We start from the raw sequence: 3,113 nt of genomic DNA, 5'->3' as shown, positions 1-3,113 counted from the left end.
ATCAACGTGCATTGGGATCCAGTCTCTTATAAACAAAAGCCGAGCGATTATAAGCGACTCAAGACTCATAAAAGGGTTTGGATCTTACTTAAGTTTTGATTCTGTTTCATTTGTTTGTCTCGTTTTCTCTGGGTTTGTTGAACATCTTACGCCTGTTTCCCCTGATTTCGTTTTCTGGGATGTGATGAAACGATTTAATTTAGGAACGGAAGGAAAGAGGGATTAGAACTGGTGTTATGCTTATAGATTACTCTCTCTCTCTCTCTCTCTCTCTCTCTCTCCTCAGGGCAAAGGGAGTAATCCACAAATGGTTCAGAAATCATATTCACCAATTTCACCAATCCAGATTCAATTCATATTAAGGCGAAGAATATATGAGAGAGAGAGAGAGAGAGAGAGAGAGAGAGAGAGAGAGAGAGAGTTTGAAGCAATTTCCCCTCGAAGCTCCGAACACTGATTCATACCCTAAGTGACAATTAAAGATTGACTTTCTTAACACTTCCTCCTTGTTTCCTTTTCTTCTTTCCAAAGATAGTAAGATGAAAAACAATTAAGATAACAACGATTAACAAAAAGAAAACAGTAAATATGATAATAAGAACAAAAAGTCAGTAGATGATTAAGATAAATAAAGAAGATTAAAAACTACGATAACAAAGATAGTGAAAACGAAAAAAAGAAACAATAGCAAAAACATTAAACCAAAAAAAAATATAAAAACTATTACCAGATTCGGATAAGGAGTGAGGCATGCTAGAATTAACATAGATAAAGAAGATTCAAACTAATACGATAACAAAGATAACAAATACGATAAAAAAATAGTTTGAAATAGCAAAACTCATAAAGCAAAACTATTACCACGCTCAGATAAGGACTGGCGCATACTAGAATAAAAATAAATAAAGAAGATTCAAACCAAAACGATAACAAAGATAGTGAATACGATAAAAAAAACTTAAAATACCCCAAATACCAAACAAACAAAAAAAAAAACTATTACAACACTCAGATAAGGACTGGAGAATACTAGAATAGAAAGAAATAGAAAAAGAAGAAGAAAAACAGCAGGATTAGACTTCACGCTAGAGCATATCAGAGCGCCACAGACCACCACACTGAACCACTGGAGCGAGAAAGTTAAGTTACAAGAATTAGAGAGTGTGTATCGCATTATATTCCCAGCGCAATCTAAGCACGAGTGGTGGTTAGCATTCCTAGACCGCCAAGAGCAACCACGGGGCAAAGAACACGCCGTGACACACACACACACACACACACAGAACAGTACCTCTTCCATATCGTCTTAATATTACCGTCACTGCTTTTATTTTCTATTTTTGGAGGGTACTAGTGAGACGTACGGGGGTGAAGGCGTGGGCAGAAGGAGGAGGAGGAGGAGGAGGAAGGAGAGGGTGTGCGTGCGGGCGTGTGCGAGAGAAGCCTGGATCACGATTTTTTGCTGTACCTAATCACTCTCTCTCTCTCTCTCTCTCTCTCTCTCTCTCTCTCTCTAGCTGCAGGGTTGATGATTTTTACGAGGCGGGACAGAATAACACAGATTACCGCGGCGAGCAACGAAGTGGCTTATCAGTAATTTCACGGCAACACAGGTAAGAATTTCAGGTGAAGTCAGGTAAGTACATTCGGTGCACCTGTCACTCTCTCTCTCTCTCTCTCTAGTTTTATTTTGCTTCCATTTTTTCTCCTACTTTTCATTTCTTTCTCCTCTCTCTTTCTCTGTGGTTTTGAATGTAATTGTTGCTCATGCTGAGAAAAAAAATATCATTACATGTGAGTTTGTATTCAATTATTTTCCTTGGTAGAAAATGAAATATATCTTTTACATTATTTCAAACACCATATTTTATTTCCTGCATTACATATGAAATACGACATATTTTTGCTTACTACGTTATATTTCAAATTTGTAGCAAGCACTTTCGTTATATTAAAACTTTATCTCCTTTACGTGCGTTTAGAAAGAGCGAGAGATAAATTTACTGTCTTAGCAAGAGCAAGAGCAAGAGCGAGAGAGAGAGAGAGAGAGAGAGAGAGAGAGAGAGAGAGAGAGAGAGAGACTTACATTTACTATCTCTATAAACTAGTAAACTTTTATCTATTCTTGCACGTTGTTTTTTATTAATTTTTTTCTCAATTTCACCGAAGCAATACAATGGAAGGTGCATATAAATCCAGTCGAGGCTTCCTACTAATTGTTAAAAAGATGAACAGCCTTTGCTTTGAAAATGAAATGCTTCACTTCAAATACACACACACACACACACACACACACACACACACACACACACACACACACACACACACACACACACACACACAAAACAGAAAAAAAAGAGAGAAGGAAAAGAATCAAGGAAGTGAGAGAGATTAGTATTTTCCCCAGAGTGACAGTAAACGTGTATCAAAATTGTCTGAACAAATACTTTACGAAATAAAAAGAATAAAAAAATGGAAAATAAAAAAAAGCAACGATAAGATCAAGAAAAAATAGTAAAATCTCACAAAACGAGAAAGATTAAATGAATTAAATTAAAAAAATTGACAAAAATATAAAGTAATAGATTCGATAGTTTTTTTTATACCACGTGGGCTTTTCACGGGAATTTCTGGGCTAAAGGAGATACTTTTTGTGGTACCTCCTATCTGAAAACCCACCCGCCAGGAAACCGTTGCCCCGAGTGAGGAAGCCCAACCTACACTCGGACCGTGGACAGGATTCGAACCCGTGCGCTTGGAGACCCCTCGGACCCCAAAGCACGCATGGTTCCACTGTACCACGGCGGCCCCTAAATGGTACAGCATATTACTAGGGTGACATAATGAAATCTTCCAAACAAAACATCAGAATAAGGCAAGAAAAATGGTAAAATTGAAGTATAAATTAGTAGATTTGATAGGGATTTAGAAAGTATAGGGAAAAGCAAGATGACATTAACAAATTTCTCAGGACTATTAAAATTGAACATGACACCAAATAACACCAAATAAAACGTGAAAAATCAAGAAAACGATAGAGAAATAAAAAACACAGACTATCATAAAATAAAACGCAACGAAAACGCACGAAAAACGCAATGGACGGACAGATA

Source organism: Portunus trituberculatus, chromosome 22 (genome assembly GCF_017591435.1).
Source record: "Portunus trituberculatus isolate SZX2019 chromosome 22, ASM1759143v1, whole genome shotgun sequence".
NCBI classification, from domain to species: Eukaryota; Metazoa; Arthropoda; class Malacostraca; order Decapoda; family Portunidae; genus Portunus; species Portunus trituberculatus.
The sequence above is the reverse complement of the archived record's forward strand: the minus strand, read 5'-3'. Positions refer to the sequence as shown.